We start from the raw sequence: 25142 nt of genomic DNA, 5'->3' as shown, positions 1-25142 counted from the left end.
AACTCCACGTGGGTCGTGCGCGCTGGGACCACCAGGTTAGAGTGGCAGCGGCCACGCGGTGTGAAGCGTTTGTATGGCCTGTGCAGAGAGGAGAGAACAGGGATAGACAGAAACATAGTTGACAAGCTACAGAAGTGTTGTTTCTTGTATTATTGTCTCCTGTGCCTTTAGAGAACTGTTTCACTTTGATATCCTTTTTCTTCTGTCCTGATTTTCTCTTTCTTTTCTTCTGTTAACTAGATATTCTTTGTTGTTCTTCGTTAGCTAGCTAGCTTCTTCCAAAAGAGTCCCTAGCAACTGCTTAGCAACTGGTAAACAATTCAGCTTGCTAAGATAACTACAATTTTATGAAAAATAGTTATTTTTCAAAAGCCTATCTTCTTTGTTTGTTGCTTGTTTTTTCTCCTATTCAGTCTTGCAGTTTTCTTTTGCTTTTTTCCGATGTACTTCACTCTAAAAACCATGTAAATTTCAATATTTGTAGGAGCTCATTTTTCAGTAAGTAAGAGCAAGTTAAATCGTATAAACTTTAAAGTAACTTTCTCTTTCCCAACAATCTCTTTGAGGAAAAAGCTGTTTATTTTCTCAGGATTAAGTACATAGTGTACAGGAGATGTTGGGAAATGACTTGAAATACATTTGGATTTTAAGTGGTGAGTAGTAATTGTATTAGTGAAGCAAACTACTTCAAACTTGAGTCACAAAATAAATTTCAGCTGCTGTCAGGGCTACTCTAAATGCTTAGGGTCAACTGTAGAACTTTTTGGCCCAACAAATTAAATCTAAATGGACCTATGAAAGTTTCTTCAGGGAGTACAACCTTTTACGCTTATTGGTCATATTCCAAGGACTAAGAGGGGATATTTATTCAAACAAGATTTTTCTTGCAACACTGTCCTTTTCCAAATCTCAGTTGAGTGCAACGCCTATGAGTTTGTTTCAAATCACCTCAGGGTAGAAGAATGCTTGAGCAATCCATCGCAATTGCACAGTCATATATCACCCACAAACATAAATCAGTCAGAAGACGATTGCTGTTTTCCGTCACGTTTATCGCCAACTCAATACAATTCCTCAGCACTAGGCAAAACAGGGGATTGGGACACTTTTGGGACACTTCCAGGTAAGTCCCCCAAATGAAACATCCTCTTCCAACATTGTTTCCCACAGAGGGATAGAGATACCATCAGTCATCACTGCTTAGAATGACAGGGTTAACTGAACAGCTCCAGCCGGGGTATTCACAACTTATGTGTGAAAGTGCAGGTTTCGGGACAATGCAGTGTGTGGAATAGAGATGGAGGATGAGCATCTGCAAAAAATAAAAGAACAACTCCATTGCATTGTGGATACGAGCAGTGAAAATGCAGATGAATAAGAAGTCAATCAGTGTGAATGTGCAGAATCATCAAAATGCAAAGTTGTGGTGCATCAAACCACTTTTAATGTTCATCGTTCCAAGTGTGTAATGGAAATGTGTTTCTTGCATATCCCAACTCCCCCTGAGACACCCACAGGGAGTGGGGTTACGGCCAGGGTCACCAACGTTCAGCGCCCCTGGAGCAATTGGGGTTAAGTGCCTTGCTCGATGCCACAATGAACTTGTAGGCTCCAGGATTCAAACCAGAGACCTTTCGGTTACTGGCCCAACGCTCTAACATCAAGGCTACCTGCCAACCAGATGCATTGTGTATGGTCTCAAATTGCAACCAAGTTATGCTGCATTTAGATGGATGCAAAAACCGTAATACCAGTCAGCATAGCAGGACAAGAAAGCAAGAAAGACGGTGACGGCAAACACAAGCCAGCACGATGGTATGCATTGCTATGGTGATTTCAGTAAACAGAGTGCAAATCAACATCCCGTAGAAAATATAAGTATAAATATATTAACTTCGGCGGCAGGTCCCATCTACCGGTACGGCTGGAGGCATTCACCACCAGCCTCAACAGTATTTATCGTTGTTTACTCATTGAAACCAATGACATCCGGTTTGTCGTTTACCGTCTACCTTGTATCATCTGAATGCAGCATTATGATTTCAGTCTTTTCTTATTCATATTTGATTTAAAACAGTGCAGATCTTTGATATCAAAGACAAAAAGGCATAAATAAAAAATAAAATTACATACAGATAAACAATTGAGAAGTTCATAATGTTAGAGATATGTTTTAAAGCGAGAATATGGATAGAACACAGGATACCTATATCTGCAACTTATCTGCTTATTGTCTGTCTTCTAAATAAACAAATCAGATATCAGATCTATTCTGTCTTTTCTACTATTGTTTCCTCAAAAACAGTACCTGGTATACACTTCTCTGTGTGTGTGTGTGTATATCATTATAATTAATATTTCAGAAGTTTTGTATCATTTTTGTGTGCATACCATCCTCTCGGTTTAAGGCACCTACACTATATATACAGAAGTATGTGGACACCCCTTCAAATTAGTGGAATCGGCTATTTCAGCCACACCTGTTGCTGACAGGTGTCTAAAATCCAGCACACCATGCAGTCTCCATAGACAAACATTGACATTAGAATGGCCTTACTGAAGAGCTCAGCGACTTTCAATGTGGCACCATCACAGGATGCCACCTTTCCAACAACTCAGTCTGCTAGAGATGCCCCAGTCAACTGTAAGTGCTGTTATTGCGAAGTGGAAACGTCTAGGAAAATCGTCTGTCCTCGGTTGCAACACTCACTACCGAGTTCCAAACTGCCTCTGAAAGCAGTCAGCACAAGAACTGTTCGATGGGGGCTTAATGAAATGGGTTTCCATGGCCGAGAATCTGCACACAAGCCTAAGATCACCATGAGCAATGCCAAGCGTCGGCTGGAGTGGTATAAAGCTATCCAACATTGGACGCTGAAGCAGTGGAAACACGTTCCCTAGAATGATGAATCACCATCTGGCAGTCCGGCTGACAGCGGTCAGTCCGGAAGAACTTGACTGGCCTGAACAGAGCCCTGACCTCAACCCCATCGAAAACCTTTGGGATGAATTGGAACACCGACTGCGAGTCAGGCCTAGTCGTCCAACATTGTCAGACCTCACTAATGCTGTTGTGGCTGAATGGAAGCCAGTCCCTGCAGCAATGTTCCAACATTTAGAGGAAAGCCTTTCCAGAAAAACGTGAGGCTGTTATAGCAGCAAAGGGGGGACCAACTCTATATTAATGCCCATGATTTTGGAATGAGATTTTAAAGAAGCAGATGTCCACATACTTTTGGTCATGTAGTGTATCTAAGACAATTTTTTCAGTTTTAGTTAAGTGGAATGGTATGTGCTTTCTTCACTGTATACTGAAACGCTACGTAGTACACTGTGCTGAACACGGGTAAATGACGCCAAGTGAACTTGAAGGTTGCAAATGAAAAAGGAATGACATCCTAAGTGCCGATTCTGAATCTGGCATTCAATGGAAGTATGACCCATCAGATTCCACTTAATGGAAAGAGAATCCCAGAGGACCTCCAACGGGGAGGAGATAAAGTCTGGATGTGGACCTGAGATAACGGCTGAGCAAAGCATTTCTACAAAAAGAATGAGGAAAAAAAGGAGAAACGGCTAGAGTGCAGGGATAATCCTGCTTTTGTCATGCTATCGTGGTAGTTAATGTGCTCAGCAAAAATGTCACCTTAGATATATGTTTCAGTTTCTATAGGTTTATTCTGTATGGATTCAGATTAATGTGAGGTGGCCCTGTCCCCAGACTTCATCAAACAAACACATCAAATCAAATTTGATTTGTCACATGCGCCGAATACAACAGGCATTCACCTTACAGTGAAATACTTACTTACATGCAACATACAGTACATTTGAAAACCCAGCACCGGAAGGACATCCAGCCAACGAGACACAACCGTGAGAAGCAGTGGAGTCAACCTGGGCCATTATCTCTGTGGAACGCTTTCGACACAGAGTCCATGCCCAGATGAATTGTGGCTGTGGGGGGAGGTGGGTTGCAACTCAACTTGCTGTAGGCCTACTTTATCATTATCCTCTTCCTGCATCTCTAATCCCTACCTGTAGCCTACCTGCTTCTGGTATAATGCATTGCCACATCTCACTCTCAGTCTTTCTTGTCTATATTCCTGAATTAAAATTAGTTATATCACAGCATTGTTGAATACTCATTTCTGATTGGCTAGAAGGACATTCTAGAATGGATATTCCAACCAGATAATGGGACAGTTGGAAAAGATATCGGGACACCTTGCAATTATGACGCAATAAGCGCTTACACATGCAGACCGTACTTACTACAAAGTTACAGAAAGCTAAATCAACAACCGCCAAAAACGAAATTGGATACATTGCAAACGCAGGTCCAACGAGGAAAAAACGTAACTAATCAGCATTGATTTGTTTTTGCAGAGATATTTTTTGGAGAAGCATCTGATGACCTAACGAAGTGAGTGATGAACATGAATTTCTCTGGTCTCTACAGCTGCAGTCATGACGCATGCTGTCAAATCCTCCCACGTTTCTATTTTGACCTGCTGTTTTCAGCAACTGATATTTTTCAATTTGCGTGTCAAATTGGCAGGTTTGCTAGCAACAAACTATTTAGCTAGCTTCTAGCCTAGTGTTTCATATGCAATGCGGCCTCCACATAATGAACAGTGTCGAGTGTCCTGACGACGAAAAGGCAAACTTTTCTTGCTATGCCAGGCAAAATCGGGTATTATCAGCTCATTGTTATGGTTATATCTAAATGACTGTTAATAGAAAACAGCTACTTTGCTGTTATTAATTTTTTCTTACACAGTTATTTAAAAAGGTAACTCAGTTAAGAAAAAAAATCTTATTTACAATAACGGCCTACCAAAAGACAAAAGGCCTCTTGCGGGGACGGGGGCTATATTACCCATGACTGTGTTAGCCATACCTTGCTGGCTAGCTAGCAAGCAAGGGACAAGAATGTTGCCAGCGAGCAAAAAAAAGAACTGGGTTGCGTCCATGAATATCAAACTAATCAAATTAATGACTGGTTCGTGTCTCTACCAATCAAAAGATGAGAAATATGAAGTGCATTCAGAAAGTATTAAGACCCCTTGACTTTTTACACATTTTGTTACGTTACAGCCTTATTCTAAAATGGAATAAATTGTTTTTTCCCCCTCATTAATCGACACCCAATACCCCATAATAACAAAGCAAAATCAGGTTTTTAGAAATGTTAGCAAATGTATAAAAAACTGAAATATCCCATTTACATAAGTATTCAGACCCTTTACTGCATATCCTCTCAAGCTCTGTCAGGTTGGTAGCGTCGCTGCACAGCTATTTTCAGGTTTCTCCAGATATTCTTTGATCGGGTTCAAGTCCGGGCTCTGGTTGGGCAACTCAAGAACATTCAGAGACTTGTCCCAAAGCCATTCCTGCATTGTCTTGGCTGTGTGCTCAGGGTCATTGTCCTGTTGGAAGTTGAACCTTCGCCCCAGTCTGAGGCGAAGATGAGATGAGCACTCTGGAGCAGGTTTTCATCAAGGATGTCTCTGTACTTCGCTCCGTTCATCTTTGCCTCTATCCTGACTAGTCTCCTAGTTCCTTCCACTGAAAAACATACCCACAGCATGATGCTGCCACCACCATGATTCACCATAGGGATGGTGCCAGGTTTCCTTAAGACGTGATGCTTGGAATTCAGGCCAAGGAGTTCAATCTTGGTTTCATCAGACCAGAGAATCGTGTTTCTCATGGTCAGAGTCGTTTAGGTGCCTTTTGGCAAACTCAAAGCGGGCTGTCATGTGCATTTTACAGAGGAGTGGCTTCCGTCTGGCCACTCTACCATAAAGACCTGATTGGTGGAGTGCTGCAGAGATGGTTGTCGTTCTGGAAGGTTCTCCGATCTCCAAAGAGGAACTCTGGAGCTCTGTCAGAATGATGATTGGGTTCTTGGTCACCTCCTTGACCAAGACCCTTCTCCCCCGATTGCTCAGTTTGGCCAGGCATCCTGTTTAAGGAAGAGTCTTGGTGGTTCCAAACTTGTTCTTGGGAACCTTCAATGCTGTAGAAATGTTTTGGTACCCTTCCCCAGATCTTTGCCTCCACACAATCCTGTCTCGGAGCTCTAGGGACAATTCCTTAGACCTCTTGGCTTGGTTTTTGCTGTGACTTGCACCGTCAACTGTGGGACTTTATATAGACAGGTGTGTGTCTTTAAAAATCATGTTCAATCAATTGAATTTACCACAGGTGGACACCAATCAAGTTGTTAAAACATTTAAAGGATGATCAATGGAAACAGGATGCACCTGAGCTCAATTTCAAGTCTCAAAGCAAAGGGTCTGAATACTTACTATGTAAATAAGTTATTTCTGTTTAAAAAAAAATTATAGATGTGCAAAAATATCGAAAAACCAATTTTTTTGCTTTGTCATGTGGAAAAAGTCAAGGGGTCTGAATACCGTCCGAATGCACTGTAAATGTACATATTAAAGAAAACATTTTATTTATGCCGGTAAATGTGTGCTTAAAACTTGTTGGGGCTAGGGGGCAGTATTTGCACGGCCGGATAAAAAACATACCCGATTTAAACTGGTTACTACTCTTGCCCAGAAATGAGAATATGCATAGAATTAGTAGATTTCGATAGAAAACACTAAAGTTTCTAAAACTGTTTGAATGGTGTCTGTGAGTATAACAGAACTCATATGGCAGGCCAAAACCTGAGAAGATTCCATACAGGAAGTGTCCTGTCTGACAATTTGTTCTCCTTCTGTGGAATCTTTATCAAAAATACAGCATCTCTGCTGTAACATGACATTTTCTAAGGCTTCCATTGGCTCTCAGAAGGCGCCAGAAAGTGGAATGACGTCTCTGCAGTCTCTGGGTGAAAAACAGCAGGAGTTTTTGAGTGGTCAGGATGGGAACAGTGACACTGGAGTGCGTGTCCACGAGAGGACTCCATGTTTTTCTTTCAATCTTTGAACGAATACAACGTCGCCCGGTTGGAATATTATCGCTATTTTACGAGAAAAATCGCATAAAAATTTATTTTAAACAGCGTTTGACATGCTTCGAAGTACGGTAATGGAATATTTTGAGATTTTTTGTCACGAAATGCGCTCGCGCGTCACCCTTCGGATAGTTACCTGAACGCACGAACAAAACGGAGGTATTTCGATATAACTATGGATTATTTGGAACCAAAACAACATTTGTTGTTGAAGTAGAAGTCCTGGGAGTGCATTCTAATGAAGAACAGCAAAGGTAATCCAATTTTTCTTATAGTAAATCTGAGTTTGGTGAGTGCCAAACTTGGTGGGTGTCAAAATAGCTAGCCACGATGGCCGGGCTATCTACTCAGAATATTGCAAAATGTGCTTTCCCCGAAAAGCTATTTTAAAATCTGACACCGCAATTGCATAAAGGAGTTCTGTATCTATAATTCTTAAGTAAATTCACCGGAAGTTTGCGGTGGGTATGGTAGTTCTGAACATCACATGCTAATGTAAAAAGCTGGTTTTTGATATAAATATGAACTTGATTGAACAAAACATGAATGTATTGTATAACATAATGTCCTAGGAGTGTCATCTGATGAAGATCATCAAAGGTTGGTGCTGCATTTAGCTGTGGTTTTGGTTTTTGTGACATATATGCATACTTTGAAAATGGCTGTGTGATTATTTTTGGCAGGGTACTCTCCTGACATAATCTAATGTTTTGCTTTCACTGTAAAGCCTTTTTGAAATCGGACAATGTGGTTAGATTAACGACAGTCTTGTCTTTAAAATGGTGTAAAATAGTCATATGTTTGAGAAATTGAAGTTATAGCATTTATGAGGTATTTGTATTTCGCGCCACGCGATTCCACTGGCTGTTGTCTAAATCAAATCAAATCAAATGTATTTATATAGCCCTTCGTACATCAGCTGATATCTCAAAGTGCTGTACAGAAACCCAGCCTAAAACCCCAAACATCAAGCAATGCATGTGAAAGAAGCACGGTGGCTAGGAAAAACTCCCTAGGAAAAACTCCCTAGAAAGGCCAAAAACCTAGGAAGAAACCTAGAGAGGAACCAGGCTATGAGGGGTGGCCAGTCCTCTTCTGGCTGTGCCGGGTGGATATTATAACAGAACATGGTCAAGATGTTGAAATGTTCATAAATGACCAGCATGGTCAAATAATAATAATCATAGTAGTTGTCGAGGGTGCAACAAGCACGTCCGGTGAACAGGTCAGGGTTCCATAGCCGCAGGCAGAACAGTTGAAACTGCAGCAGCAGCACGGCCAGGTGGACTGGGGACAGCAAGGAGTCATCATGCCAGGTAGTCCTGAGGCATGGTCCTAGGGCTCAGGTCCTCCGAGAGAAAGAAAGAAAGAGAGAAAGAGAGAATTAGAGAGAGCATATTTAAATTCACACAGGACACCGGATAAGACAAGAGAAATACTCCAGATGTAGCCCCCCGACACATAAACTACTGCAGCATAAATACTGGAGGCTGAGACAGGAGGGATCAGGAGACACTGTGGCCCCATCCGATGAAACCCCCGGACAGGGCCAAACAGGCAGGATATAACCCCACCCACTTTGCCAAAGCACAGCCCCCACACCACAGAGGGATGTCTCCAACCACCAACTTACCGTCCTAAGACAAGGCCGAGTATAGCCCACAAAGATCTCCGCCACGGCACAACCCAAGGGGGGGGGCGCCAACCCAGACAGGAAGACCACGTCAGTGACTCAGCCCACTCAAGTGACGCACCCCTCCCATGGACGGCATGGAAGAACACCAGTACGCCAGTGACTCAGCCCCTGTAATAGGGTTAGAGGCAGAGAATCCCAGTGGAGAGAGGGGAACCGGCAAGGCAGAGACAGCAAGGGCGGTTCGTTGCTCCAGCCTTTCCGTTCACCTTCACACTCCTGGGCTAGACTATACTTAATCATAGGACCTACTGAAGAGATAAGTCTTCAGTAAAGACTTAAAGGTTGAGACTGAGTCTGCGTCTCTCACATGGGTAGGCAGACCATTCCATAAAAATGGAGCTCTATAGGAGAAAGCCCTACCTCCAGCCGTTTGCTTTGAAATTCTAGGGACAATTAGGAGGCCTGCGTCTTGTGACCGTAGCGTACGTGTAGGTATGTACGGCAGGACCAAATCGGAAAGATAGGTAGGAGCAAGCCCATGTAATGCTTTGTAGGTTAGCAGTAAAACCTTGAAATCAGCCCTTGCCTTAACAGGAAGCCAGTGTAGGGAGGCTAGCACTGGAGTAATATGATCAAATGTTTTGGTTCTAGTCAGGATTCTAGCAGCCGTATTTAGCACTAACTGAAGTTTATTTAGTGCTTTATCCGGGTAGCCGGAAAGTAGAGCATTGCAGTAGTCCAACCTAGAAGTAACAAAAGCATGGATACATTTTTCTGCGTCATTTTTGGACAGAAAGTTTCTGATTTTTGCAATGTTACGTAGATGGAAAAAAGCTGTCCTTGAAACAGTCTTGATATGTTCTTCAAAAGAGAGATCGGGGTCCAGAGTAACGCCGAGGTCCTTCACAGTTTTGTTTGAGACGACTCTACAACCATCCAGATTAATTGTCAGATTCAACAGAAGATCTTTTTGTTTCTTGGGACCTAGAACAAGCATCTCTGTTTTGTCCGAGTTTAAAAGTAGAAAGTTTGCAGCCATCCACTTCTTTATGTCTGAAAAACAGGCTTCTAGCGAGGGCAATTTTGGGGCTTCACCATGTTTCATTGAAATGTACAGCTGTGTGTCGTCCGCATAGCAGTGAAATTTAACATTATGTTTTCGAATGACATCCCCAAGAGGTAAAATATATAGTGAAAACAATAGTGGTCCTAAAACGGAACCTTGAGAAACACCGAAATGTACAATTGATTTGTCAGAGGACAAACTATTCACAGAGACAAACTGATATCTTTCCGACAGATAAGATGTAAACCAGGCCAGAACTTGTCCATGTAGACCAATTTGGGTTTCCAATCTCTCCAAAAGAATGTGGTGATCGATGGTATCAAAAGCGGCACTAAGATCTAGGAGCACGAGGACAGATGCAGAGCCTCGGTCTGACTTCATTAAAAGGTCATTTACCACCTTCACAAGTGCAGTCTCAGTGCTATGATGGGGTCTAAAACCAGACTGAAGCGTTTCGTATACATTGTTTGTCTTCAGGAAGGCAGTGAGTTGCTGTGCAACAGCTTTTTCTAAAATTTTTGAGAGGAATGGAAGATTCGATATAGGCCGATAGTTTTTTATAATTTCTGGGTCAAGATTCGGCTTTTTCAAGAGAGGCTTTATTACTGCCACTTTTAGTGAGCTTGGTACACATCCGGTGGATAGAGAGCCGTTTATTATGTTCAACATAGGAGGGCCAAGCACAGGAAGCAGCTCTTTCAGTTGGAATAGGGTCCAGTATGCAGCTTGAGGGTTTGGAGGCCATGATTATTTTCATCATTGTGTCAAGAGATATAGTACTAAAACACTTTAGTATCTCCCTTGATCCTAGGTCCTGGCAGAGTTGTGTAGACTCAAGACAATAGAGCTTTGGAGGAATACCCAGATTTAAAGAGGAGTCCGTAATTTGCTTTCTAATGATCATGATCTTTTCCTCAAAGAAGTTCATAAATGTATTACTGCTGAAGTGAAAGCCATCCTCCATTTGCGAAATGCTGCTTTTTAGTTAGCTTTGCGACAGTATCAAAAAGAAATTTCGGATTGTTCTTATTTTCCTCAATTAAGTTGGAAAAATAGGATGATCGAGCAGCAGTGAGGGCTCTTCGATACTGCACGGTACTGTCTTTCCAAGCTAGTCGGAAGACTTCCAGTTTGGTGTGGCGCCATTTCCGTTCCAATTTTCTGGAAGCTTGCTTCAGAGCTCATGTATTTTCTGTATACCAGGGAGCTAGTTTCTTATGACAGATGTTTTTAATTTTTAGGGGTGCAACTGCATCTAGGGTATTGCGCAAGGTTAAATTGAGTTCCTCGGTTAGGTGGTTAACTGATTTTGTCCTCTGACGTCTAGCGTCCCACCAACGATACAACAATACTTTCACCTCCCTGGGCAAGGTGTCTAGCATCCCACCTTGCCCAGGGAGGTTAAAGTATTGTTTTCTTTTGGAAAATGTGGTATAAGCGGGATAAACAGCTGTTATTCTGGCTGCAGAGGTTGGGAATGTGTAGCCGTGGCTTGTTGACTAGCTAGCAGCAAGCAAGCGATAAGAATGTTGCCACTGAGCATGGCAACGGAACATAAAAAAGGAACCACTGGGTCGTGTCCATAAATATCTAACTAATCGAACCAAAGACTGGGTCGTATTTCAAGCAACCAAAAGATGGGAAATTATGAATTTGCTAATAAAAATGAGAAAAAAAGTATATTTCTACCGGTAAACATGTGCATTCATATTGTTTTCTTTGGCAACTGTGGTATAAGCGGGATAAATGCCTACATTGTGTACATTACTGCTGCGTCGTCCATTATTTCCAAGGTAATGTACACTACTGGTCAAAACTTTTAGAACACCTACTCATTGAAGGGTTTTTCTTTATTTTGACTATTTTCTACTGTAGAATAATAGTGAAGACATCAACACTATGAAATAAGACAGATGGAATAGTAACCAAAAAAGTGTTAAACAAATTATATTTGAGATTCTTCAAAGACCACCCTTTGCCTTGATGACAGATTTGCACACTCTTGGCATTCTCTCAACCAGCTTCATGAGGTAGTCACCTGGAATGCATTTCAATTAACAGGTGTGCCTTGTTAAAAGTTAATTTGTCAAACTTCTTTCCTTCTTAATGCGTTTGAGCCAGTCAGTTGTGTTGTGACAAAGTAGGGGGGTATACAGACAGTCCGTCATTACTTTAAGACATGAAGGTCAGTCATTAAGGAACATTTCAATAACTTTAAACGTTTTTTCAAGTGCAGGTGCAAAAACTATCAAGCGCTATAATGGAACTGGTTCTCATGAAGACAGCCACAGGAATGGAAGACTCATAGTTACCTCTGCTGCAGAGGATACATTCATTAGAGTTGCCTTCATGGTCGAATTGCTGAAAAGAAACCACTACTAAAGCACACCAATAGGAAGAAGAGACTTGCTTGGCCCAAGAAACACAAGCAATAGACATTAGCTCAGTGGAAATGTGTCCTTAGGTCTGGAGTCCAAATTGGAGATGTCTGGTTCCAACGTGGTGTGGGTGAACGGATGATCTCCGCATGTGTATTTCTCACCATAAAGCATGGAGGAGGAGGTGTGATGGTGTGGGGGTGCTTTGCTGGTGACACTGTCTGTGATTTATATAGAATTCAAGGCACACTTAACCAGCATGGCTACCTCAGCATTCTGCAGTGATACGCCATCCCATCTGGTTTGGCTTAGTGGGACTATCATTTGTTTTTCAACAGGACAATGACCCAACACACCTCCAGGCTGTGTAATGTCTACTTTACCAAGAAGGAGAGTGATGGAGTGCTGCATCAGATGACCTGGCATCCACAATCCCCCGACCTCAACCTTATTGAGATGGTTTGGGATGAGTAGGACCGCAGAGTGAAGGAAAAGCAGCCAACAAGTGCTCAGTATATGTGGGAACTCCTTCAAGACTGTTAGAAAATCATTCCAGGTGAAGCTGGTTGAAAGAATGCAAATTGTGTGCAAAGCTGTCATCAATGCAAAGGGTGGCTATATGAACAATCTCAAATATAAAATATTTTTTGATTTGTTTAACACTTTTTTGGTTACTACATGATTCAATGTGTTATTTCATAGTTTTGACGTCTTCACTATTATTCTACAATGTAGAAAATAGTAAAAATAAAGAAAAGTCCTTGAATGTTCTAAAACTTTTGACCGGTAGTGTACAGAACGTCGGCATTAATCCTTTACACATTCTTACAGATCAATCTTGCTGGCAAAATGTCATTAAATATAAGTTATTTAGCTATGGTGTGGATGTAGGGCTGTTTATTTATATACACTGCTCAAAAAAATAAAGGGAACACTTAAACAACACAATGTAACTCCAAGTCAATCACACTTCTGTGAAATCCAACTGTCCACTTAGGAAGCAACACTGATTGACAATAAATTTCACATGCTGTTGTGCAAATGGAATAGACAACAGGTGGAAATTATAGGCAATTAGCAAGACACCCTCAATAAAGGTGGGGATCACAGACCACTTCTCAGTTCCTATGCTTCCTGGCTGATGTTTTGATCACTTTTGAATGCTGGCGGTGCTTTCACTCTAGTGGTAGCATGAGACGGAGTCAACAACCCACATAAGTGGCTCAGGTAGTGCAGCTCATCCAGGATGGCACATCAATGTGAGCTGTGGCAAGAAGGTTTGCTGTGTCTGTCAGCGTAGTGTCCAGAGCATGGAGGCGCTACCAGGAGACAGGCCAGTACATCAGGAGATGTGGAGGAGGCCGTAGGAGGGCAACAACCCAGCAGCAGGACCGCTACCTTCGCCTTTGCGCAAGGAGGAGCATGAGGAGCACTGCCAGAGCCCTGCAAAATGACCTCCAGCAGGCCACAAATGTGCATGTGTCTGCTCAAATGGTCAGAAACAGACTCCATGAGGGTGGTATGAGGGCCCGACGTCCACAGGTGGGGGTTGTGCTTACAGCGCAACACTGTGCAGGACATTTGGCATTTGCCAGAGAACACCAAGATTGGCAAATTCGCCACTGGCGCCCTGTGCTCTTCACAGATGAAAGCAGGTTCACACTGAGCTCGTGACAGACGTGACAGAGTCTGGAGACGCCGTGGAGAACGTTCTGCTGCCTGCAACATCCTCCAGCATGACCGGTTTGGCGGTGGGTCAGTCATGGTGTGGGGTGGCATTTCTTTGGGGGGCCGCACAGCCCTCCATGTGCTCGTCAGAGGTAGCCTGACTGCCATTAGGTACCAAGATGAGATCCTCAGACCCCTTGTGAGACCATATGCTGGTGCGGTTGGCCCTGGGTTCCTCCTAATGCAAGACAATGCTAGACCTCATGTGGCTGGAGTGTGTCAGCAGTTCCTGCAAGAGGAAGGCATTGATGCTATGGACTGGCCCGCCCGTTCCCCAGACCTGAATCCAATTGAGCACATCTGGGACATCATGTCTCGCTCCATCCACCAACGCCATGTTGCACCACAGACTGTCCAGGAGTTGGCGGATGCTTTAGTCCAGGTCTGGGAGGAGATCCCTCAGGAGACCATCCGCCACCATCATCAGGAGCATGCCCAGGCGTTGTAGGGAGGTCATACAGGCACGTGGAGGCCACACACACTACTGAGCCTCATTTTGACATGTTTTAACCTGTTAGGGCTAGGGGGCAGTATTGACACGGCTGGATAAAAAACGTACCCGATTTAATCTGGTTACTACTCCTGCCCAGTAACTAGAATATGCATATAATTATTGGCTTCGGATAGAAAACACTCCAAAGTTTCTAAAACTGTTTGAATGGTGTCTGTGAGTATAACAGAACTCAAATGGCAGGTCAAAACCTGAGAGATTCATTTACAGGAAGTGGCCTGTCTGACCATTTATTGTCTTTCTTTGACATCTCATTCAATTACAAAGGATCTCTGCTCTAACGTGACACTTCCCACGGCTCCAATAGGCTCTCAGAGCCCGGGAAAAACCTGAATGTCGTCATTCCAGCCCCAGGCTGAAACACATTATCGCCTTTCTCAAGTGGCCGATCAAGGGACAGTGGGCTTAGGCGCGTGCACTGGCCACCCCCGTCTTTGTGTTTTTTCCTCTGTTTTCCGAAAAGGAGATTCCCGGTCGGTATATTATCGCTTTTTTACGAGATAAATTGCATAAAAATGTATTTTAAACAGCGGTTGACATGCTTCGAAGTACGGTAATGGAATATTTAGAATTTTTTTGTCACGAATTGCGCCTTGCGCACGACCCTGATTTACCATTTCGGATAGTGTCTGGGACGCACGAACAAAACGCCGCTATTTGGATATAACGATGGATTATTTTGGACCAAACCAACATTTGTTATTGAAGTAGCAGTCCTGGGAGTGCATTCTGACGAAGACAACAAAAGGTAATCAAACTTTTATAACAGTAAATCTGATTTTGGTGAAGGCTAAACTTTCCGGGTGTCTAAATAGCTAGCCCGTGATGGCTGGGCTATGTACTTAGAATATTGCAAAATGTGCTTTCACCAAAAAGCTATTTTAAAATCGGACATATCGAGTGCATAGAGGAGTTCTGTATCTATAATTCTTAAAATAATTGTTATGCTTTTTGTGAACGTTTATCGTCAGAAATTTTGTAAATTCTTAGACAATTCGCTGGAAGTTTGCGGGGGGTATGCAAGTTCTGAACGTCACATGCTAATGTAAAAAGCTGGTTTTTGATATAAATATGAACTTGATTGAACAAAACATGCATGTATTGTGTAACATAATGTCCTAGGGTTGTCATCTGATGAAGATCATCAAAGGTTAGTGCTGCATTTAGCTGTCTTCTGGGTTTTTGTGACATTATATGCTAGCTTGAAAAATGGGTGTCTGATTATTTCTGGCTTGGTACTCTGCTGACATAATCTAATGTTTTGCTTTCTTTGTAAAGCCTTTTTGAAATCGGACAGTGTGGTTAGATTAACGAGAGTCTTGTCTTTAAATAGCTGTAAAATAGTCATATGTTTGAGAAATTGAAGTAATAGGATTTTTAAGGTATTTGAAAATCGCGCCACTGGATTAGACTGGCTGTTGCGTAGGTGGGACGAATTCGTCACATGCTAATGTAAAAAAAACCCAGAAGACAGCTAAATGCAGCACTAACCTTTGATCTTCATCAGATGACACACCTAGGACATTATGTTATACAATACATGCATGTTTTGTTCAATCAAGTTGATATTTATATCAAAAAACAGCTTTTTACATTAGCATGTGACGTTCAAAACTAGCATACCCCCCGCAAACCTCCGGTGAATTTACATTTACATTTAAGTCATTTAGCAGACGCTCTTATCCAGAGCGACTTACAAATTGGTGCATTCACCTTATAATATCCAGTGGAACAACCACTTTACAATAGTGCATCTAAATCTTTTAAGGGGGGGTTAGAAGGATTACTTTATCCTATCCCAGGTATTCCTTAAAGAGGTGGGGTTTCAGGTGTCTCCGGAAGGTGGTGATTGACTCCGCTGTCCTGGCGTCGTGAGGGAGCTTGTTCCACCATTGGGGTGCCAGAGCAGCGAACAGTTTTGACTGGGCTGAGCGGGAACTGTGCTTCCTCAGAGGTAGGGAGGCGAGCAGGCCAGAGGTGGATGAACGCAGTGCCCTTGTTTGGGTGTAGGGCCTGATCAGAGCCTGAAGGTACGGAGGTGCCGTTCCCCTCACAGCTCCGTAGGCAAGCACCATGGTCTTGTAGCGGATGCGAGCTTCGACTGGAAGCCAGTGGAGAGAGCGGAGGAGCGGGGTGACGTGAGAGAACTTGGGAAGGTTGAACACCAGACGGGCTGCGGCGTTCTGGATGAGTTGTAGGGGTTTAATGGCACAGGCAGGGAGCCCAGCCAACAACGAGTTGCAGTAATCCAGACGGGAGATGACAAGTGCCTGGATTAGGACCGTCTTGCCGAGGTTCAGCTTGAGGTGGTGATCCGTCATCCACACTGATATGTCTGCCAGACATGCAGAGATGCGATTCGCCACCTGGTTGTCAGAAGGGGGAAAGGAGAAGATTAATTGTGTGTCATCTGCATAGAATGATATGAGAGACCATGTGAGGATATGACAGAGCCAAGTGACTTGGTGTATAGCGAGAATAGGAGTGGGCCTAGAACAGAGCCCTGGGGGACACCAGTGGTGAGAGCACGTGGTGCGGAGACAGATTCTCGCCACGCCACCTGGTAGGAGCGACCTGTCAGGTAGGACGCAATCCAAGCGTGGGCCGCGCCGGAGATGCCCAGCTCGGAGAGGGTGGAGAGGAGGATCTGATGGTTCACGGTATCAAAGGCAGCAGATAGGTCTAGAAGGATGAGAGCAGAGGAGTGAGAGTTAGCTTTAGCAGTGCGGAGAGCCTCCATGACACAGAGAAGAGCAGTCTCAGTTGAATGCCCAGTCTTGAAACCTGACTGATTAGGATCAAGAAGGTCATTCTGAGAGAGATAGCAAGAGAGCTGGCCAAGGACGGCACGTTCAAGAGTTTTGGAGAGAAAGGAGAGAAGGGATACTGGTCTGTAGTTGTTGACATCGGAGGGATCGAGTGTAGGTTTTTTCAGAAGGGGTGCAACTAGGGGAGAAGGTCTCCGGAAATGGTCTGGAGAAGAGAGGAGGGGATAGGGTCAAGTGGGTTGTTGGGCGGCCGGCCGTCACAAGACGCGAGATTTCATCTGGAGAGAGAGGGGAGAAAGAGGTCAAAGCACAAGGTAGGGCAGTGTGAGCAGGACCAGCGGTGTCGTTTGACTTAGCAAACGAGGATCGGATGTCGTCAACCTTCTTTTCAAAATGGTTGACGAAGTCATCCGCAGAGAGGGAGGAGGGGGGGGGGGAGGGGGAGGAGGATTCAGGAGGGAGGAGAAGGTAGCAAAGACATTCCTAGGTTTAGAGGCAGATGCTTGGAGTTTAGAGTGGTAGAAAGTGGCTTTAGCAGCAGAGACAGAAGAGGAAAATGTAGAGAGGAGGGAGTGAAAGGATGCCAGGCGTCAGGGAGGCGAGTTTTCCTCCATTTCCGCTCAGCTGCCCGGAACCCTGTTCTGTGAGCTCGCAGTGAGTCGTCGAGCCACGGAGCAGGAGGGGAGGACCGAGCCGGGCTGGAGGATAGGGGACAGAGGAAATCAAAGGATGCAGAGAGGGAGGAGAGGAGGGTTGAGGCAGAATCAGGAGATAGGTTGGAGAAGGTTTGAGCAGAGGGAAGAGATGATAGGATGGAAGAGGAGAGAGTAGCGGGAGAGAGAGAGCGAAGGTTCGGACGGCGCAATACCATCCGAGTAGGGGCAGAGTGAGAAGTGTTGGATGAGAGCAAGAGGGAAAAGGATGCAAGGTAGTGGTCGGAGACTTGGAGGGGAGTTGCAATGAGATTAGTGGAAGAACTGCATCTAGTAAAGATGAGGTCAAGCGTATTGCCTGCCTTGTGAGTAGGGGGGAAGGTGAGAGGGTGAGGTCGAAAGAGGAGAGGAGTAGAAAGAAGGAGGCAGAGAGGAATGAGTCAAAGGTAGACGTGGGGAGGTTAAAGTCACCCAGAACTGTGAGGGGTGAGCCATCCTCAGGAAAGGAACTTATCAAGGCGTCAAGCTCATTGATGAACTCTCCAAGGGAACCTGGAGGGCGATAAACGATAAGGATGTTAAGCTTGAAAGGGCTGGTAACTGTGACAGCATGGAATTCAAATGAGGAGATAGACAGATGGGTCAGGGGAGAAAGAGAGAATGTCCACTTGGGAGAGATGAGGATTCCAGTGCCACCACCCTGCTGGCTCGATGCTCTAGGGGTATGCGAGAACACGTAGTCAGACGAGGAGAGAGCAGTAGGAGTAGCAGTGTTATCTGTGGTAATCCATGTTTCCGTCAGCGCCAGGAAGTCTAGGGACTGGAGGGTAGCATAGGCTGAGATGAACTCAGCCTTGTTGGCCGCAGACCGGCAGTTCCAGAGGCTGCCGGAGACCTGGAACTCCACGTGGGTCGTGCGCGCTGGGACCACCAGGTTAGAGTGGCAGCGGCCACACGGTGTGGAGCGTTTGTATGGCCTGTGCAGAGGGGAGAGAACAGGGATAGACAGACACATAGTAGACAAGCTACAGAAGAGGCTACGCTAATGCGAAGGAGATTGGAATGACAAGTGGACTACACGTCTCGAATGTTCAGAAAGTTAAGCTTACGTTGCAAAAATCTTATTGACTAAAATGATACAGTACTGCTGGCTGGTGGAGTAGGCTAGCTAGCAGTGGCTGCGTTGTTGACTTTGAACGTGTAGCTGGCTAGGTAACCTCGATAGTTTCAGTACTACACCTTGTCATGATACAAAGCAACTTTGTAGCTAGCTAGCTAACATAACACTAATGAAGACGTTCCTTGTAATGTATTTAGTTTCTACAATGCTGCTCGTCGGTAATAGTTGGCTGGGTTAGGAAAAATGGCGTCGCGGGGGACGGAAATAGCTGGCTAGCTAACCTCGATGGCTGGCTAGCTAACCTCGGTAATTACTAGACTACACAATTATCAAGCTATGACAAAGACAACTAAGTAGCTAGCTAGCTAACACTGCACTAGTCAAATCGTTCCGTTGTAAAGTATTAGTATCTACAGCGCTGCTAGTCGGTAACGGTTGGCTAGCTAGCAGTGGGTTAATGATGACTAGGTGTGTTGACTAAGTCTGGCGCCGCGTCGCGGCTGGCTAGCTCACCTCGATAAATACTCAAACTACACAATTATCTTAGATACAGAGACAGCAAAGACAAATATGTAGCTGGCTAACTAACACTAACACCACACTAATCAAGTCGTTACGTTGTAATGTAATAGTTTCTACAGTGCTGCTAGTCGGTAGAAGTTGGCTAGCTAGCAGTGATGACTAGCTAGCTAGCAGCTAGCAGTGTTGACTACGTTAGGAGGACGAAGATAGCTAGCCTCGATAATTACTCAATTACTCTAAACTACACAATTATCTTTGATACAAAGACGGCTATGTAGCTAGCTAAGAAGAATTGCTCAGATCAAACAAATCAAGCCGTTGTAATGTAGTGAAGTGTAATATTACCTGTGGAGCGAAGCGTAGTTCGACTGCTCGCTCCAAACCGGAAATCATTACTAAATTACTCACGATAAACGTTCACAAAAAACATAACAATTATTTTAAGAATTATAGATACAGAACTCCTTTATGCACTCGCTATGTCCGATTTTAAAATAGCTTTTCGGTGAAAGCACATTTTGCAATATTCTGAGTAGATAGCCCGGCCATCACAGGCTAGCTATTTTGACACCCACCAAGTGTGGTACTCACCAAACTCCGATTTACTATTAGAAAAGTTTGATTACCTTCGCTGTTCTTCGTCAGAATGCACTCCCAGGACTTCTACTTCAATAACAAATGTTGGTTTGGTTCCAAATAATCCATAGTTATATCCAAATAGCGGCATTTTGTTCGTGCGTTCAAGACACTATCCGAAGGGTAAAGAAGGGTGACAAAAAATGTCTAAATATTCCATTACCGTACTTCGAAGCATGTCAACCGCTGTTTAAAATCAATTTTTATGCTATTTTTCTCGTAAAAAAGCGCTAATATTCCGACCGGGATTCGTTGTTTTCGTTCAAAGAGAGAGAAAGTAAACATGGTGTTGGCTCGTGCACGCGCCTCCAGTCTCATTGTCCTCAGATCGACCACTATCCAAATGGGCTAATGTTTTTCAGCCAGGGCCTGCAAAGCCACCATTCATCGTTCTGGCGCCTTCTGAGAGCCTATGGGAGCGTTAGAAAATGTCACGTTATGCCAGAGATCCCCTGTTTTGGTTAGAGATGATCAAGAAGGCCAAGAAATGGTCAGAGAGAGCGCTTCCTGTTTGGAATCTTCTCAGGTTTTGGCCTGCCAAATGAGTTCTGTTATACTCACAGACACCATTCAAACAGTTTTAGAAACTTTAGGGTGTTTTCTATCCAAATCAAACAATTATATGCATATTCTAGTTACTGGGCAGGAGTAGTAACCAGATTAAATCGGGTACGTTTTTTATCCGGCCGTGCAAATACTGTCCCTATCCCCAACAGGTTAAGAGAGTATGAAGGATGCTGAATGGGTGTAGACAAAGAAGAACTCTCCAGTATTTGTGCCAAAACATTCAAGGGACATTTTCTCAAAAATGGGATTACAAGTTAATCAACTTTCAAAGCAGTATTGCTTTCCCATTCTTCTTCAACTTCAATGAAATCAATCAAATGTATTAATAAAGCCCTTCTTACATCAGCTGATGTCACAAAGTGCTGTACAGAAACCCAGCCTAAAACCCCAAACAACAAGCAATGCAGGTGTAGAAGCACTTCAGTGTATGATATACCATTTTCTAGCTTCAAGTCGCTACTTTTTGAATGTTTTAGTGGTACATTTAACCCAGTTTCCCCTAATTTCGTGATATCCAATTGGTAGTTACAGTCTTGTCCCATCGCTGCAACTCCCGTACGTACTCAGGAGTTCAAAAAAAAAATCTGAAAAATGACAGAGGGCTGCCTTGCTTCTAGCGCTTAGGAAACTTTGCAGTATTTTGTTTTTTAATGTATTTTTTCTCACATTATTCGCCAAGATATTTTTTTGTGTTATTACATACAGCCGGGTACAACTATTGGATATCAAAGTGGAGGTAACTCTCCAGCACTACCAGCATTACAACGAGGAATACGATTTTTCCAAGGCGGATCCTTTGTTCTCACCCTCCAGGGCAATTGAACTGATTCCAGAGGCCAGATGATGCGGATGCTACGCTACAGGACTGTTTTTGCTAGCACAGACTGGAATATGTTCCGGGATTCATCCAATGGCATTGAGGAGTATACCACCTCAGTCATCGGCTTCATCAATAAGTGCATCGACAACGTCGTCCCCACAGTGACCATACGTACATATCCCAACCAGAAGCAATGGATTACAGGCAACATCCGCCTCGAGCTAAAGGCTAGAGCTGCTGCTTTCAAGGAGCGGGACACTAATCCGGACGCCTATAAGAAATGCCGCTATGCCCATCAAACAAGCAAAGTGTCAATACAGGATTAAGATTGAATCCCACTACACCATCTCTGATGCTCGTCGGATGTAGCAGGGTTTGCAAATTATTATGGACTACAAAGGGAAACCCAGATGCGTGCTGCTCAGTGACACGAGCCTACCAGACTAGCTAAATGCCTTTCATGCTCGCTTCGAGGCAAGCAACACTGAAGCATGCACGAGAGCACCAGCTGTTCTGGATGACTGTGTGATAACGCACTCGGTAGCCGATGTGAGCAAGACTTTTAAACAGGTCAACATTCAACAACAAAAAAAGCCCCTGGGCCAGATGGATGTACTCAAAGCATGTGCGGACCAACTGGCAAGTGTCTTCACTGACATTTTCAACTTCTCCCTGATCGAGTCTGTAATACCTACATCTTTCAAGCAGACCACCATAGTCCCGGTGGCCAAGAAAGAGAAGGTAACCTGCCTAAATGATTACTGCACGGTAGCACTCACATCCGTAGCCATGAAGTGCAGTTGAAAGGCTTTTCATGGCTCACATCAACACATCAACACCCTAGACCCACTCCAATTTGCATACTGCCCTAACAGATCCACAGATGATGCAATATCTATTGCACTCCACACTGCCCTTTCCCACCTGGACAAAAGGAACACCTATGTGAGAATGCTGTTCATTGACTACAGCTCAGCGTTCATCACCACAGTGCCCACGAAGCTCATAACTAAGCTAAGGACCCTGGGACTAAACACCTCCCTCTGCAACTGGATCCTGGACTTCTTGACGGGCCGCCACCAGGTGGTAAGGGTAGGCAACAACATGTCTGCCACTCTGATCCTCAACACTGGGGCCCCTCAGGAATGTGTACTTCATCCCTTCCTGTACTCCTTGTTCACCCATGACTGCATGGCCAAACACGACACCAACACAATCATTACCGTAATTTCCAGACCTCTAAGCCGCAACTTTTTTCCCACGCTTTGAACCTCGCGGCTTAAACAATGACGCGGCTAATATATGGATTTTTCCCGCTTTCAATTTTTTTTGAAAGGAGATGACTTCAGTGGTTTCAGTGCACAGGAGGAGGAAGATAGTGACCAATGACTTTCTTGGTGGGCTACTGTTTACTGCTAATTTTAAATTCTTTGTTACAAGCCGTGTTTTGTTAAAGCCTATTTATTTTTGTTACAAGCCGTGTTTCGTTAAACCCTGTTTATTTTTGTTACAAGCCATGTTTCGTTAAAGCCTGTGTAAAGTTAATTTGTTTCAATGTACTGGTAGGCACCTGCGGCTTATAGCCATGTGCGTCTTATTTATGATCAAAATAATATTTGTTTTTCACATTCAGTGGGTGCGGCTTATATTCAGGTGCGCTCAATAGTCCGGAAATTACGGTAAGTTCACTGACGACACAACAGTGGTATGCCTGATCATCAACAACAATGAGACAGCCTATAGGGAGGAGGTCAGAGAACTGGCAGTGTGGCGCCAGGACAACAACCTCTCCCTCAATGTGAGCAAGACAAAGGAGATGATTGTGGACTACAGGAAACGGCGGGACGAACAGGCCCCCATTAACATCAACGGGGCTGTAGTGGAGTGGGTCGAGAGTTTCAAGTTCCTCAATCTATCATGGTCCAAACACACCAAGACAGTCATGAAAATTGCACGACAAAATCTTTTCCCCCTCAGGAGCTGAAAATAATTGGCATGGGTCCCCAGATCCTCAAAAAGTTCTACAGCTGCACCAGCGAGAATATTGACCAGTTGCATCACCGCCTGGTATGGCAACTGCTGGACATCTGACCGTAAGGCGCTACAGAGGGTAGTGCATACGACCCAATACATCACTGGGGCCAAGCTTCCTGCAATCCAGGACCTATATATTAGGCGGTGTCAGATGTAAGCCCAGAAGATTGTCAGACTCCAGTTACCCGAGTCATAGACTGTTCTCTGCTACCGCACAGCAAGCGGTACCGGAGCATCAAGTCTAGAACCAAAAGGCTCCTTAACAGCTTCTACCCCCAAGCCATAAGACTGCTGAACAATTAATCAAATTGCCACCGGACTATTACATTGAACCCCCCCCCCCCCCGTTTGTTTTGTACACTGCTGCTACTATGTACAAATGACCTCTAACCTATACCCAAGACACTGAAATGGTATCTGTAACCCCTGTATATAATGTTGTTATTGTGTTACTTTTTCAAACAGGAAGTACCCGTGCAAATGACTATTCAACGCTGGTCTGACCAATCGGAATCCACGCTTCAAGGTTGTTTTGATCACGCGGACTGGGATATGTTTCGGGTAGACAATATAGACCAATATATGATATGGTGATTGAGTTTATCAGGAAGTGTATAGGAGATGTTGTACCCACTGTGACAATTTAAACCTACCCTAACCAGAAACTGTGGATAGATGGCAGCATTCGCGTAAAACTAAAAGCGCAAACCATTGCATTTAAACATGGCAAGGTGACTGGGAATATGGCAGAATAGAAACAGTGTTGTTATTCCCTCCACAAGACAATCGAACAGGCAAAACGTCAGAATAGAGACAAAGTGGAGACGCAATTCAATGGCTCAGACACAAGACGTATGTGGCAGGGTCTACAGACAATCACGGACTACGAAAGGAAAACCACCCACATCGCGGACACCAACATCTTTCTTCCGGTCAAGCTAAACACCTTCTTCGCCCGCTTTGAGGATAACACAGTGCCACCGATGTGGCCCGCTACCAAGGACTGTGGACTCTCATTCTCCAGCATCCCTAAAGCATGCGCAGATCAGCTGGCTGGTCATATTCAATCTCTCCATATCCCAGTCAGCTGTCCCCACATGCTTCAAGATGGCCACCATTGTTCCTGTATCCAAGAAAGCAAAGGTAACTGAACTAAATGTGGATCGCCCCTAAGCACTCACTTCATCATGAAGTGCTTTGAGAGGACAAGTTAATAATCACTTCACCTCTACCTTACCTGCCACCCTAGACCCACTTCAATTTGCTTACCGCCTCAATTGATCCACAGATGAAGTAATCGCATCACACTGCACACTGCCCTTTCCCATCTACTGCTCATTGACTATCTCAGCATTCAAATCCATATTATCCTCCAAGCTCATCATTAAGCTCGAGGCCCTGGGTATGAACCCCGCCTTGTGCAACTAGGTCCTTGACTTCCTGACAGGCCGCCCCCAGGTGGTGAAGGTAGGAAACAACACCTCCACTTAGCTGATCCTCAACACTGGGGCCCCACAAGGGTCCGTGCTCAGCCCCCTCCTATACTCCCTGTTCACCCATGACTACATTAAGGGAAAAAAGTATTTGATCCCCTGCTGATTTTGTACGTTTGCCCACTGACAAAGAAAGGATAAGTCTATAATTTTAATGGTAGGTTCATTTGAACAGTGAGAGACAGAATAACAACAAAAAAATCCAGAAAAACGCATGTCAAAAATGTTATAAAT

Source organism: Salmo salar, chromosome 14 (genome assembly GCF_965601325.2).
Source record: "Salmo salar chromosome 14, fSalSal1, whole genome shotgun sequence".
In the NCBI taxonomy this organism is placed as follows: domain Eukaryota; kingdom Metazoa; phylum Chordata; class Actinopteri; order Salmoniformes; family Salmonidae; genus Salmo; species Salmo salar.
Note: the sequence above shows the minus strand (reverse complement) of the source record.